At 40.3% G+C, this 15,929-nt stretch overlaps 1 protein-coding gene across 4 annotated transcripts in view; it reads right to left on the minus strand.

Annotated features, from left to right (window-relative positions):
- The window catches only part of LOC137064956 (zinc finger protein 469), a 419,911-nt gene that overhangs the window by 38,962 nt on the left and 365,020 nt on the right, over nucleotides 1-15,929 (minus strand). For 3 of the 4 annotated variants that reach the window (XM_067436517.1, XM_067436516.1, XM_067436518.1), the window contains one exon: nucleotides 12,029-12,201. The gene's annotated coding sequence lies outside the window, so the exon portion shown is untranslated. Of the gene's footprint in view, nucleotides 1-7,308; nucleotides 7,436-12,028; nucleotides 12,202-15,929 lie in introns of those variants that run through there. The other variant, XR_010901582.1, reaches the window with a different exon arrangement.

Raw genomic sequence — 15,929 nt, forward strand, 5'->3', positions numbered from 1 at the left:
GAGAATACTGTCTAACACTTGATGACTGCTCTGTCAATCCTCGTCGTCAGTCAGGAACCTGGGTGTGCTCTTTGATACCAATCTTTCATTTGAAAGCCACGTTTCTAGCATCTGTAAAACGTCATCCTCAATAAACTCGTCTCCGCGCAATAACTCCGATCTTTCAAGTATTCATACTCTTGTGTAATCGACGTGCTAAATGAACCCGTCTCTTGCGTGATACACAAAATTTTGAATATTTCTATCTAATATTATTTATGACTTGCAGGGTTGGCAGAATAATAATTATACACTGTTTAATAATAGGCCAGAGGAGAACTGGCACCCCGACTGAGTCTGGTTTCTCCCAAGAGAGAAAACCAGACTCTGGTTTTCTCCTGAGTTTTGGTTCCTTGTAACTGTCGCCTTTGGCTTGGCTTGCTCAGTTGGGGACACTAAAATTATTAACTAAGTTATTCAACTAAATATACAAATTAAATGTATTAATAAGGTCATATTTAATTTTATAAACTATCCAAATCAAACTAGCCAAATCAAATTTTGTTGCAATATTTTCCTGTTTAACACTGTGAAGCTGCTTTGAAACAATCATCATTGTAAAAGCGCTATATAAATAAAGTTGATTGATTGATTGATTTGTCCTAGAGACATTTTTTCCCCTCAGACCTGCTGCTGTCTGCATCCCCATCACGGTCTAAAATACCGTAAAGATTAGTCAGGTGACGTAGGACTGCGCGTGAGTCTTTCCAGTTCCCACTGGATTTCGTCCTCTGCAAATAAACGTAATATAGCCTGAACCTCTTCGTCCGTTCATCTGTCGTATTTTTTAAACTGTTGTTGATTTGAGTAGTAAATGACTCTTACTGCACGCACCGCAACAGACTTTTAGGTTGAAATAAAATGCTGCTCAAACAATCAGCATGCTCAGCACCCAAAGCCCATCCCTAAAAGTTTCCTGAACTTTGAAAAAGTACTACCTCACAACCAGGGCCGTTTTGAGGGGGAAATCTTTACTCAGAACTTTATCTAGACCCCTGATCCTGCAGTCGAAACACACAGAGTACTACCCCAAAGACTCTAGTTCCTGGTGAAAGTTCCTGCGGTGGATACACGGTTTCAGATGTAAATGTTGCAAGTTGCCCAGATGCAAGTTCTTTGCCATAGCAATTGTTGACCTGAAAGTGAACTGACGGTAGAGAAAGATACCCACTATATTTCCACTTGTGGCAGAGCTGAGAATATAATGGTTTTAATTTTTGTACAATGTAATGGTTACCTTTAATCATGACAACCCTGATTCATTCCATAATGACTGTCTTTAAAAAGTCGTCTTGGAAAACAGTAACTGCCCCATGAATTAAACTAGCAAACAACTAGTTTCTTCAAGGGATAGTTAACCCCAAAATGAAAACCTTTTATTAATTAATAATACATATCATTAATTACTCGCACTCATGTTGTTACAAACCTGTAAGACCTTTGTTCATCTTCAGAACACAAATCAGGATACTTTTGATGACCTCCGAGAGCTCTCTGACCCCTCCATAGACAACAATATAATTAACACTTTCAAGGCCCAGAAAGGTAGAAAAAACATTAAATATGTGGCTCCAGTGGTTCAACCTTACTTTTATGAAGCGATGAGAATGTTTTGTGCGCGAAAAAAACAAAAATAATGACTTTATTCAACAATTTTGTTCTAGCCCGTGCAAGTTTCCTACACAGTTTACGTAAATACATCTCCCATGTCATCTTCACACGCATGTGTCGTGGTGCTCATGTGAACAGCATCGGCTGCCGTAGAACTTGAAAGTGCTGCACTGTTGCGTAAACTGCGCAACATGAGATAAATGAAGGCCGTACGGGTTTGGGACGACATGAGGGGGTAGAATTAATGACAGAATTTTGGGTGAACTAACCCTTTAAAGTCGGCATGAAACAGAAACAAGTTCTTATCTATTTATCCTCTCTATTGTGATGTATATCCAAGTTAAATGGCTTTTGAACAAGCAAAACAAATAAGACAGCACTTGATTTTATCCATTGGGAATTGATTGGATCATTATTTGCTAATTGCTGCATTTTCATGTGAGAGACAGGCTGCTGAAAGGGAAGGGATTATTTTCCTGCCTTCAAACCTGTGAACACATCATCAGAGAAGAGATGTGGCAAGGGTCAAGAAAGTTCATTTGATTAAAGTTTATCAGGACCCATGATATTTTTTTCAAAACGATGATGTAAACACCTGAATAATTTATAATAAACAGTGCTATATTCCATTTTGATTCCATTATGAGTTTGAGATAGAGGGAAAACAGTGAAGAATCACTCTCCTTAACCTCATGACCCGGTCAGCCGACCTCAGGGCACTCCACATACGGGACTTTAATATTAGGGCTTTTCCAAGGAAGAACCTGTTAGTACTTGTCATAAAAGCATCTATGTATTAGCCTGAGGTAAAAGAGAAAGACACACTTTTGGACGCCACTCCCACCCTCAGCTGTTAACCTTCCCTTTTAAAATTTCACCCTTCCCTCCCCTAGTATTCTACCCATTAGGCCTGTTCACTTTGTCCCTCTTTTTTTCCCTCACTTTCCTCCCACCACCTGTTCCTCCTTTTCTACACCTGCAATGTCATAAAAACAGCTATGTAAACTTTCTATGCCTATTTCTTTCAGTATGCTCACAGCTTGAGCATCTCCAGTCGCATCTTCATGCCATTAATGTCCTTAACACATTCCAGATTCTGTATCTGTTCCACCCATTGGGCAGCAAATGTTGTTGACCAGTAACTGTTTTCTAAAACCTCAAGTGGGTCCTTGGTGGTTTACAAATCCCAGTCCCTCACTCAGCCACACTCTGATTCCAGGATGTTTTGTGCTAATTGGTGACATTTGTTTTCTAGAAGTATAATATTTTAAATATGTCAAGTAAATGACATACAACTAGTGAGAGAGAAACATTTAATTTAAAACAAGCAATAAAGCTGCTGGAAGCAATTTCTGCACCACTAGTGGGATAAACTGGTAATCCAACCCTAATCAAACACTTTTACCAGCTAATCAAAGTCTTCAGGATTACTGGAAACTTCCAGGCAGGTGTGTTGGAGCAGGATTGATGTACCGCAACTCTAAGGCACTATGGTAGGATGCACATAGGACAGGTGAATGCATAAATAAAAGTAGTGATGGACAGATGAAACAGCATTGAGATGGAGGTGCAAAAACGGAGTTGAAAAGAGAGGGAAGTCCGGTATTGAGTCCTTCCCGCAAAATCACTGGCGCTGATGTATGAAGCATGCTACACTGACGCTCCAAATCTATCACCTAAGTCATAGACGCATGATTCACTTCAGCCAAGAATCTGCATTTATGAATGATTGAATTGTGTGTGACTGACCGTTAGAATGTGCCTCTCTGCATACAAGTATCTCAGAAAACCTCTGATAATCTGATCTCATGTGAGTGACTCTTGCATATACAGACTTTGGACAATTAGTTTTAAATGGGGTCCACATCACAGGCCCTGGTATTAAGATACGTTTTGGTCGATAGGATCAGAAGTAGACAAGAAAGACACACATACCCGTTTTCAACTGGTTTTAATCTGTCCACTTTCAACCACTTCTGTCCAAATTTCTTGTAGGGGAGGGTCTATGGGCTATGTTTTTCAGATCTTTCGATCTAATGGACAAAATAAGCTAGTGCAATTTACATATAAACACGTCTGGAGAAAACGGAAAAACATACGGAGAGCATCAGCTTTCATTTCTGCTCTGACAGCCGCAAGACCACGGCGAACGCTGTGAGTGTGTGTTAGAATCAGGAATGGTACGAGGACACTGTGCTTGGTTTGTTTTTCATCATCAAACTAAACTTGGGTCTTCAGCCGACAAAGTTTAAATCCCATCTGCTTCCTATAATGTTTACGCATTAGGTCAGTAGGAGGAGAGTAGGTGGTCTTTTGTGGCTGTTTATACGCTTTCGACCACGTGTCGTGAGCGTTTACACTATGAAAGCAATATGGTCAAATTCATTTTCGACTACCTCTGGAACTGGTGGAAAGTGGACAAGCTCAAAACGCTTTAGGTAAGGGATAATGTACACCCAGCCAGTTGTGATCACAGAGAAAACCCAGACAGAGTGATCACCCTCTTGCATCACTCTGAAGGGGTTTATTCCGCGATAACAACTGGCTAGGTGTACATTATCCCGCTTAACCATATATGTTGAAATTAATGCTGAAAGGAATACAGTAGTTCATTAAAATTAGCCAATGATTCATTCACCCTTACGTCATCCTAGGTGTATATGTTCTTCTTTCAGATGAATAAAATCGGAGTCATATTTAAAAAGTCCTGGCTAATCCAAGCTTTGGCAGCAAGTTAGTTGTGGCTCTGTTTTTGAAATGCATAAAAAAAATGCAACTGCTCTTCAAATAACGTGCTCCACACAGCTCTAGGGGCTTCTAAAGCGAATCGCTGCGTTTATATAAGAACAATGTCCAAATTTAAAACTTAAACCTCCGCCGATCGCCTTCTCGCAATTCAAGATGTGTTGAATACAGAATGCGATCGTTCAAAATGCTTTTATTAACTGTTTTTCCCTGGAGCCATGTGGAGCATGCTATTTGACGGACAGATGCATTTTTTATTGACTTCAAAAACAGAGCTACATCTACTGTCATTAAAAGCTTAGACTTTTTAACACTAGTTTATTCTGAACTCTGATTTTATTCGTCTGAAAGAAGAATGTCATATACACATAGGCTGACTCGAGGGTGAGTAAATCATGAGTAAAACACCTTGAAGTCTTTTTCCATTGTAACCCATGGTGGTTAAGTGTTTCAGTCACACGATGGCACCAGACAGTCGACGACAGCGCCGGCGGAGTGACACGTTAAGCATATAAGTAGTACCGGTCAAAATAACACATAGTACCTGGATGAGTGGTGTGTGTTATTCAATTTTTGCGGTTGTTATCTGGGAATAACATATCGCTGGAATGCGTGATTGACCAATCATAATCAAGTATTTCACAGAGCCATGTAATAAACCACATTTACAGCTGTATTTACCGAAATGGTGATATGAGAAAAATCTAGAGGAGTATCAAAGATTCGGGGATCAGTTGGTTTTGAATTGAGCGATTAAGTGAAGCACCAAAATATTACACCTTACTCAACGTAACTTTAGCAATTGCATAGCCCAACACATGTGGTGGTGTATTCTTTACAGGCAAATATCAAAGTTCTCTTCAAAAAAATGTGAAAATCTAGTTCTTATTATTCTATAATACAGCTACTGACAGTTGTAGTCATGAGACATTGTTATAATCCCTTTTACCAGCCTTTGATTCCTTGTGGGAACAGAATCAAAACGGTGGTTCGCTATGCATCAAGGGACATTTTCAAAGATTTTGTCCACACACACACACCCTTGCTTCCTCACGGACTGTGTGAATGTTTATGAATGAGAGCTGCTCTAGGGTGTGCAGGATTTGGCAAAATGGCTATGTGGTGCACATTTGTCTCGTTTGGTGCGTGCCAGTGTTTACACAGCCTCATAAACAAAGACGACCAGCCGGAAGTGCTCAACATAGATGCGCCTGACCTCTTTCACCAGCTAACTAAGCCATTAAGAGCCACATGTTATCTTTAACCCTACATATGCCAGTGTGTGTGTGGCATTAGTGCTGAGGAGATGGTGGTAAGTCAAAAAAACTAAAAAAAACATGCAGTGCCTCTGTCACAGCCAGCTGCCTGATACATATCAGCACCGGTAACATCAAGAAGACCACATACATAGAGCACATCAGATAAACCAACATGTTTATCTAAACTAGACACACTCCATTTGCTTTTGACACACAATATACACAAATGTATTTCAATTCTTGAGCACACTTTGAAAAAGATATGCAAATAAAAACTGATGACATAGCACTACTAAAACCAGACATATTTGCTTTTTCTGATGCTCAAGGTCAAGAACATGATGGTGGGCTTCTGGATCACTGACAGGAGGCTAACTAGAACTAGATGTTGCTCACTTGATGACTGTCCTTTCCAAGCACTTTACAGTCCTTTAAATAACCATATTGATCCGTGCATAGAAAAAGGTTTCCCATTTCCCACGGATCACTCCTGAATAAGCCGTTTGAGCCTGTTATGCTTACTCTGACCCAGCAAACATGCGTGTTTGAGGCACAAACACTGCAGCGTCTGGGCGCACCCATGGGGAATGTGACATCAGGGCCTGACTATAGCAGCTGGGCTCAAAGCAGCATTTACAGGTTAAAACAGTACCACAGTGGTTTCCCCAGACATCTAAGAATTGCCCTGGTGGCACAGATGAGGCCAGATTCAGGTCATTGAACAGGACAGAGGCAAGTGGAGAGACATGTAAAACAGGAACATGACCTCTATTCCAAAACCTAGTGACCTGCCTTTTTTATTGTCTAAATTCATTGGCAAAAATTCAAGTCATTGGCAGCGACTGATACATCCAGAAATGAAGATTCAGAGTCATTCAGTCTCGTGTAGCCAGACCTTCAGACTGATGGCGGCTTTCATTGGTCAAGGAGCGCCCAAGAGGACATTTGATTGACGTGACGCAACCAATCGCAGTTGATTTTGTAAAACAATGACTTTTCGTAAGGTCGATATCCCTGCATTAACAGACCGGCGACGTGCATCTATAAATTATTAATTCAAGAACTTTCTGCAAGTTTTACTGCAACAATGGAGCCTCGTACTTCATAAACTTTTAACAATCCAGCGTTTAGTGGATCCTGGTAAGTGCTCACTGTCACCGTTGTAAACACAACAAAATTCTTCTTTCACGATGGGGTTTGTCGCCCTGGCATTTGTTTTCAGGCAGACCTTTAAAGAACGCAACATACTCGTCTCAGACCCTCGCAGACATCCTGTGAGAATTCAACCAATCAGACGACAACTTCGAAACTCCTGAAGTGTTTCCAGATAAGTGTGCCATATGCATCAGACAACGGTCTGTCATCAGACAACGGTCACTCACATGAGGGTGAGTAAATGATGACAGCTTTCATTTTTGAGAAACATACAATAAATAAATAGCACTTAAGGTTAAGTGCACAAAGGACTGAAAGCGCAAATACATAATACTTCAATATTGGGTGAAAGATAAGGACAAAATTATATTAATACTGAATAGGGATATTCTCATGTGAAAAACATTTAATTGTACATCCAAGGTATATCAGTGGACAATATTCCTTACATATTTGTGTTCATCTTTACCACATGGACACAGTATGCAAGCAAAAATCAGGGCTGATAGGTGATGCTCATCTTCATATGGGACTCGTGTATTTAGCACACAATGCTTTCTGTGATGCCTTATACAGGAAGGATACACATTATTTTGTCCAGAATTAAAGGCAGCATCAAAAGTTTACTACAGGAGAGAGAGAGAGAGAGAGAGAGAGAGAGAGAGAGAGAGAGAGAGAGAGGGAGGGAGAGACATTAAATAGTAGCTTCAAACTTTCAAGTAGGTAGCACAAATGCCAAAGATTTTTTAAGACTAAATATAAATATACGCTTATGCAATCTAACAAACAAATGCTCTCCAAGAAATATGAAGGAATGTACAAACAAATCATTGAATACTGAATTAAGTGTTTGCATAGTCTGTACAAACACAAACATATTCATCCATTCAAACTAGAACACATTCCTCTGCAGTGTGAGGTGTTAGGCTCAGAACAGTACAGAGGTTTAAGACAGGCAAAGTGACTCAAAGAACAGTTATTACAATCCTGGAATAGCCAAATGTTATGAGTCTTTGTCAAGGCCTCAAAAGTGAGAGCTCATGGATTTGCCCCTTGTGGGTTTGAATCTTAAATCTTCCAGTTACCAGCTCAGGTATATTCTACAAATTCATTGAACCAATCAAAATTCCTCATGAACCATTTCCAAAGGTCTGTTGGTCTTCAAAAAGAAGACCCCCCCCCCAACCCCCACCTCCACCCCCACAAAAGACACGATTGTGAGTCCATGACTGTTTTCTTCTTTAAATAGAGCATGACATCAGCTTTGGGCAGGTCAGCTGTCTGCCTGAGCAAAACAAACGTGTCTAAACATTGCCACATCTGGAGATGGAGAAGGGTGATCGAGAGAGAGAGAGTGACATAGAGAGAGAGAAGAAAGAGTACGGAAAAGAAAAAAACGTGGAGGGAGAGAAAGCAGAGGAGGAATGTGGCGGAAGAGAGTGGAAATGAAAAAAAGGGGACGCAGCCAGCTGTTTTGGACAAGTGCCAGAGTGTCTGGGGATGTGCAATGCTCAAGTTTACGGGAGATTCCCTCAAACGGGCCTTTCTGAGCATTTTAAACCCCCAGCCATGTGCCTGAGAGGAAGAAATAGCATCTTTTCTACCTCACATTAACACACTGCAAACACAAACAAACACACAACTAAATTCGCTCAAACACTTCATATTTTGACACCCCACTATTCTGGTACTTCAGCTCAATTCTACACAATCACACTCCATTTCCCCTTTGTCTAAATACATTATTCAATCCAAATCTGAACTTTAAGCAACTTAATCTTTTTAGCAAAGAAAACAAAACAGATTTTCTTAAGAATAACCTCTCGACATGAGGTTCAGCCGTTTCTGAATGGTTTCCAAGGCATTGCTAGATGGTTTAAAGTGGTTACTTACTGTCCCAAGCCAAAAGGCTCAGATATGGCGCAGGTCCATTTTCAGTGTATGGGATTATTATGAGATTATTCCAACAAGGTTATCATTTGCCATTTTGAATGTTTAGAAAAGTAATAAAACTCTCCTCCTCAATAAGCTACGCCATTTTCAATTTCATTCATGTCTGTAGCACAAACAGTGCAGGATGAGCGACAGTGAGGTTTTAGTAAACACTACTAATGCATTACTAATTAGTCATTAAGCTGACACATTTTCCAAAGCAGTCTCCTCTGGTGTAAAAAAATATAGTTCAAGATAAATGAAAAACGTTCAGGTGTTCCCTACATTAAGAAAGGCAATACCAGAAATATTTGACCTTGAGGGTCTGTCAGAAAGACAGAGATCTTTGTGCTTTTATCTTTAGCATAAATGAGTGAAACTAGTACCACAACTTTTACACATCCACACACAAATACACTCAGCAAGAGGCAAAAAATATTAACTGTCACTTCATCATGTGCAAACTACTCTAAACACACATTCCTGATTATAATGCCCTGTTAAACATTTTGAAAGAAGATTTTCCTATGATTTTCTACAATGTAGTTCACCCATTGGGCAAAATCATGTACTAAACCAAATACACTTCAAAGGCCTATATCAGAAAATATTGTCCAAGTAATACTTATTCTTGTATATCCCTTCATTAGCTTTATCAGGACACCCTAAGTTTACTGCATCTCTGACAAATCTGTCCTTACTCAGCAAACTTTACTTCAGTTGATTCTAAAGAATTGCCTTCCTCTCATTTTGCCAACTTTGTCATCTGCCAGTTGAACAAAGTCTGATCGTTTGAAAATGTAACAGCACACCTCCCCAACAAGCAGATTTAATGTATTATTCACACTGCAAAAAGTATACTGCATACTTAAGAGTTTGTTCAAATCACTAACCGTAAGTATGACCAGCAGTAATGGTAATAATACTTGCCTTCATGAGACAAACCAAATCCGCAAACTGTTTCTTTGGAAGGTTTTCTAATCGCATTAAATCAAGACAAGTTTTTATAAGGCTCACCACTTGAGTTAATAGAGAATAAAATGCTATTAGAGCCTAATGTTTTCCAAATTATAATAAGGAGCATGCTATTTTTATTTGTTTTAGGGGAATGATGCATTGGTAACTGCTGATCTCCTGAGCAGTTAAAGTTAAGAGCTCTGCTGCTGATTCCATTACGGCTCTGTGTGTGTTTGTATGTGTTTGCACGTGTGCACATGCAATGGCTTCAGGAATCCCCACTGGATAGGGTTAGAGTTACACACTGTCAGGCAGTAGTCAAAAGGTCAGACTAGACTGTTACGCCCACCCAACTCAGACCCCTGGTAACAGTGTTAACAAGGAATGTGTGAAACAAACAATCATATGCACCAGGAATATATACGGAACAGTAGAGACTGTTGGACACGGGTCTCCCTAAACCCCCTGTTGTTTTGTTTGAGACGATACTCTATATAGATTTCAACAAAATGGAACAAAGAATCTCTGTTGGATGTAGCCCAAGAGACTGCTTGGCATTTTGCAGTTAAGATACCGCAAATCCTATATAAGCCTATGGAAGACGCTGGACCATGTCTGGACAGGCTGGATTGACTCTGGGATATTCTGTATTACAGTGACCTGGCTTTTGGGGCCATTGGAAAAGTCGGAAGTATTTGATGGTGTGGATGGGCCAGAAATATTTTACTACAGCTTTTACTGGTATCTAGTGGGGCTTAGTAACCAAATACCACTTCCTTTGCTCCAGTGGCCAGGACAGGAACGTCTTGATGAAGACATATTATCCAGACTGCAATAAGTTGGTCTCAACTGCTGTCAGTAAGACAGTTAGGCAGGAGACACTGGGACAGGAAGAACCAGCTATGGTTAATGCTTTCATGTTGCATCCCTTGGTCCATATGTCCCTTTATTTCTCAGAATTTGTGTCACTCTTTGCTCGAGGCATCCCTTTATCCTTGCATGTCTATGTCCCTGTCCATATGTGTCCCTCAAGTCAAGTCAACTAGCAAAACCTTACCAGCCAAACACATCCATGAAACTCTCCCCCTCTCTCTCTCTCCACCTCCACTGCCAGCTCTGGAAAGTTCATTTGTGACAGTAGGTCCGTCTCCTTCGTTCCGCACGTGTTTTTTCAATTAGCCGAGGCTCCTGTACACTATTCAGAAGAACATTTGGGAAACCATAATTCTCATGGCCCCGCACAAAAACTAATGGAAACTCACTTAAGATTTTTCCGGGGGAGGTTTCAAAAAGAGCCATTACCCCTAGAGGGGAGCGGGGGGTTTGTTGTATTCATCCCAGAGCTGAGGGGATGAATTGGCCAGAATATTAGACAGACAAACGGATGGGTGGAGTGATGGACGGATGGATGACGAGCGAGAGTTCAAGCTGGCCTTTCCGATGTAAAAAAAGATGGTTGGACAGACGATGAGATATTCAGAATAGAGGTGAGTGGAGGAGGTGAACGAGTGCACGGATGGAGAGATTTTCCTCAGAATGCGGATGAAAGCTGGCCGGTCCGGATCTGGAGCGGGCCGCAGGGAGAAGGGACATGTCCAGAGGACTTGGATCAAAGGAGAGAGGAGGCTGAAAGACAGATGACGGACTGTCCCCTCCCCTCCATCCCAGAGTCTCTATTTACACAGATGAGACTGAAAATCCTTCAGCAAGATTCTGGCCATCAACACAGCAAATAAACACGCGCACACACACTCATATAAACATGCTAATGCCAATTCATTCACACACACCTGACAATGTATCAGTACTCACAAATGTTTGCATGCGCACGTGTGTATACATACTCGCATTGATATATATACTCCAGATGTTGTGCACGCACACACTTAAAATATACTTCAAGTTACTTCTACAACTGCACACTCTGCATACTTCGCTACTAAAATCCTACACATAAAGTAAACCTCAGCATTGACACATGCGAATCAAGCTGTCACAACCACAGTCATCATTATTGCTCTAATTTTTTACAGATCTTGACATAAATAGACAAACTGTTCGTTTTGTAAGAAAAAAAGTTTAAAAGGTTGCCTAAAAGTGTATATTTTGAGTCATTATGTATATTAATATCTATGCTAGTAAGTGTCAGTGTGTGAGGACACAGACACAGACCCCCCATGCTGACAGACAGTCAGACAGACAGACAGTCAGACAGACGGACAGACAGACAGTCAGTCAGACAGACAGACAGACAGACAGACAGACAGACAAATGCCTACTTTCAATAATAACATTAACATTGGCATTACAATGACAGCAGCAACTCTTACCTAAATGCTTGTGAAGTCTGGGAAAGTGAGAGGTTCATATCTGCCGCTGCCGTTCCAGTGCTGAACGTTTAGACCCAGAGGAGAGAGAGAGAGATAGAGAGAGAGAGAAAGAGAGAGAGAGAGAGTGCAATGGAGCAGCGCAGCCCCCAGTCCCGGCACTCCAATTCTACGTTCTGAGGATGAAAAGAGAAGTCTTCATTACCAGCTGGAGACCACGCCTCCACCTCTCCCCTCTTCCCTCCCCGCCGCTTCCCTCTCCCTCCCAGCCAGTAGCAGGACGCAAAGTTTGTCCCAGCCAAGAGAAGGCCAGTGATCTGCCAAAGCAAACCTTCAACCACAACCAACTGCCAGTACAGTGAGAGAGAAGGCTATGACAGATCTAGTCGAAGGGAGCACAATAAAGGGGCTAGACGCACTTTTTGATCAGTGTTGTTGAACTCATTTTAATTAAGGCTTGCTGTAGGAAACGGGACATCAAACGGACTGTCGGTTTATGTGAAGGCACAGCTCGGAGCGCATACACATTTGCTCGTGTGCCAATGTCCTCTTCCACGCAGCGCCGGTGCAAAAAAAAAAGAGGATACTTTGCATTACTTATGAGTCAACTTTGAGTTTCCCCTCTCCCTCCTGTCATCTGTCTCTTGCTTTCCACCGTTGCCAAAGTGAATGTTATCCATGGCAGTCAAGAAAATCACTCTTTTTAGGAGAGCTGCATGCCGTCTGTAATTATAAGTGGGGTTGGGCATGAAGTCTGCCTACAATCCCAGCTCGGATGCCACAACACACACACACACACACACACATACACGCCCTAATGGGAGTGTGAGCCAAACCAGGCCAATGTGCTCGCACTCCTCCACTCTGAGGCACAGCATGACAGCCGAAGCTATATTTTTAGCATATCCAAAAACTTTTTTATTCATATTCAAATTTTCATAGGAGAAATTATGTTTGCCTTGAAAAGACAATGACAGCATTCACAGAAAAACTGAAGAAAAGAAAAAAACCTCAAACGCTAATTTTCCCACTTATTTCTGTGTGGATATATTACTGGGCTATTTTAAACTGAACGGTTAAACTTCTGGGATTATCCTAATTGAGTTACCGGTATGTTAATGAAGTCTGGGGTTGAAATGAAAGCAAATGTTCTGCTACTGTAATATGGCTGTGCTAAACACACACAACTGTTTGTTTGCATCGCTGTCATGGCAATGGAAATTTAATAAAATCGTATAACTTTTGGGAGCAAAAGAGAGAGACATAAATTCAGAGCCAGTATGAAGGGAGATATATAATTATGATTTATGTTGTTTTGTTATCTGACAGATTTATTAGTGTTATGTTTATAGTTGTGGTGCATAGCGTGAAATTTAAACAAGATCAAAAAGTTTTTGTGAAAATGAAAAAGAAACATGGAAATAATTAAAGGGATAGAGAAATACAAGTTGTACAATACAAACTTCAAGTGGAGTAACATCTTATGTCTGTACTTCCTTTAATACAGCAAGAATACTGCACGTGATTCCTCTCTTCACCACAAGAGGACCTCTTGAGCAGCTCGTGCATTTATAATCCTGGAGGAAAGTCTTTCAGTCAAACTGATTTCAGTGCAAGTTCCAGAGATGTCAGTGAAAGACGTAAACAAACCAAGTAAACAAAAAGACTAAAGATTATCAAACTGTCTTGACTGAAAAAAGTATATACTTATCACATTTATGTTTCATAATTTATGTTTACATAATAAATATAAGTCAATCAGCACTGCTAAATAAATGGGTTTCCAGGGTTTGGTAATCAGACCTGTCAGTATCTGAATTCCTGATTCTAGCTGGAGCAGTTGTAACATAAAGGGTTATTTCACCCAAAAATAAAATTGTTGTCATTAATTACTAACCCTTATATTATTTGACACCCGTAAGACCTCTGTTCATCTTCGTAACACATATGAAGATATTTTTGTTGAAATCCGATGGCTCAGAAAGGCCTTTCTGACACCAATGTCATTTCCTCTCTCAAGACCCATAAAAGGCACTAAAGACGTCGTTACAAAACCAATCTCACTACAGTGCACCTAAGTCTTTTCCTACTTAGCACCTAAACTCTGGAACAGTCTTCCTAGCATTGTTCGGGTAGCAGACACACTATCAAGACTAAAATCGCATCTCTTTACTATGGCATACACATAGAACATTTTTAACTCTCATTATTCAAATCAATTGACTGACTGTTAGGCTGCATTAACTAGGTCAGCCGGAACCGGGAACACTTCCCATAACACCTGATGTACTCGTTACATCATAAAAAGAGTGGCATCTACGCTAATGTTAGTCTCTCTGTTTATCCCGAGGTTTATCCCGGATCCAGGCCGTGTCCGGATCGGATGGTGGACCTGCGCCTGGACATGACCAGCTCATCCTGGAGTGTCTGCTGAGCTGCGTCAATTGGTGTCTCCTCTGAATTTACCTCACCGGCACGTCATGCTCAAAAAACCCGTCTCAGGCGCAATAACTCCGATCTTTCAAGTATTCATACTCTTGTGTAATCGACGCACCATCCTAAATAAACCCGTCTCTTCCGTGATACCCTGAAATTTTGAATATTCCGATCTAATATGATTTCTGACCTGTAAGGTTGCCAGAATAATAATCTTACAAGGTGTGTTAATAGGCCAGAGGAGAACTGGCACCCCGACTGAGTCTGGTTTCTCCCAAGGTTTATTTTTCTCCATCATGCCCTGATGGAGTTTTGGTTCCTTGCCACTGTCGCTGTCTAAAATTATGATCCAAGTTATTCAACTAAATATACAAATAAAATTTATGAATTAGGTTTTATATAATTCTATAAACTATAATACTGATCTGCCAACATTGTCGCTATATGATAAATTAAAATAAGCTGATAACATCACTGTCTTCTCCAGAACGACTGTACAGCAAAACTGATTGCAGCAGTTTGACCAGCGATCTGAATCATGACTCGATACACTGATTTATAACGGTTTGAAACTTTGTTTTTTAAAATCAGCCCATCACTTTATAAGTTGTTATTTCGTTTTTTGCGAACAAAAACTATTCTCGTTGCTTAAAAAAAATATTGTAGAGCCACTGTAGTGAGATGGGCTTTGTTAAGACGTCTTTAGTTTTATGGGTCTTTGGAAATTAAATGACATTTGTGTCAATGGAGGCCTTTCTGAGCCATCAGATTTCAACAAAAATATCTTAATTTGTGTTCCAAAGATGAACGGAGTTCTAACGTGTGTCGAACGACATTGGGGTAAGTAATTAATGAGAGAATTTTCCTTTTTGGTTGAATTAACCCTTTAATGTTATGAAGAGATGAGAATACTTTTTGCACACAAAAACAAACGTGATTACGCAATTCATGTGAGCCGCTGTTCTGCCGTGGAACTGCCTTTATATTTACCAACATTTTTATTTTAAAAAATGTCTTTATTAATAACAAGCAAGCGTGAATGAGAAGGAAAAAAAACACAAAAGCAATGTAACAGATTACTGTCAGTTAAATGTAATTAAGTAACGCAAATAGTTATTTTTAAGGTGTAATTTTTAAAAGTAACCCTCCCCAACACTACTAACTGATATGAGAGCTGGAGTGATGAAATGTTTTTCTGAAACTGACGGATGTAGACAGAAACACTAGTGGTTGATTTATGTGGTTATAAACTGTGATTGAGGTGATTTGTGACATTTTTTTCCTCTAACGCCACTGACTTTTAAGAGTATGATGATTTGACCATGTGCTGTATGACTCAAGCCAGATCACTAGCAGTGAGCACGTGTGCAAAAGAAAAAACGAAATTGTAGATAAGTCCAGAAAGGCTCACATGAGACAAAAAGAGTCGCACTCTACAAATTTCTGCAGTTTTATCAACATCTGGGTT

Source organism: Pseudorasbora parva, chromosome 25, assembly GCF_024679245.1.
Source record: "Pseudorasbora parva isolate DD20220531a chromosome 25, ASM2467924v1, whole genome shotgun sequence".
NCBI classification, from domain to species: Eukaryota; Metazoa; Chordata; class Actinopteri; order Cypriniformes; family Gobionidae; genus Pseudorasbora; species Pseudorasbora parva.